The sequence below is a fragment of the Vigna radiata genome, chromosome 7 (assembly GCF_000741045.1).
Source record: "Vigna radiata var. radiata cultivar VC1973A chromosome 7, Vradiata_ver6, whole genome shotgun sequence".
Taxonomy (NCBI): Eukaryota; Viridiplantae; Streptophyta; class Magnoliopsida; order Fabales; family Fabaceae; genus Vigna; species Vigna radiata.
In genome coordinates this window covers 37943098-37943810 of record NC_028357.1, presented here as the reverse complement: position 1 = coordinate 37943810, position 713 = coordinate 37943098, and positions in this window count along the sequence as shown.

Here is a 713-nt window from a genome sequence, read left to right as displayed (position 1 = left end):
TATACTTGTATTTAAGTTTTATATTTCAGCCATATTTTGGATGACTGTATGCCTAATATCGTCTTCTATTAACTCCTAACTGCTTTCTCGTACTATAATAGTTGAATCCTATTATATGTATGTCTATATAATATTTGGGATGTCACATAATCTTTTTTCAAACAAAAATATGTATGAAAATTGAATAAAAAGATTTATATATTAAGTTAACAAATTAGGGTTGGGATACAAAATTTGTAAGAACCTGACTTTCTTATTTTTATTTCCTTAAAAATAAATAAAAGCTTTTAATACAAATTCTAGTTCATTCTTACAGAACATCCTCTCTCTAGAAGTTAAACTCCTATAAGCTCTGCCTTCTCTCTAAATCCACTCCTCACTGAACCAGAGAATTCCAGTTTTGGTAATGCCCTAGCGATCACGTAGTAGAAAGCTNTGTTTCCATCCGATCAATTTTCCAATTCCTTCGCCGGTAAGTCATTTTCTCCTTCTCTGTAAGTTTGGAAGCTACAATCATGCAATGGGATCTGTTGCATGTAGTTTCCCTGTGTTTTCCCTCAATCCTCACTCAAATTTAGGTTCTAAGAAACTGTTCTCTATCATCAATTGATGAATTTTAGGTATTTCCAAGTTTCTCACGATGCAAGGGGCTAACTGATCTTTCCTATGAACTTGATTGTGCGTGTAGAGGTAAGGGAAGCTGGATTTCATTT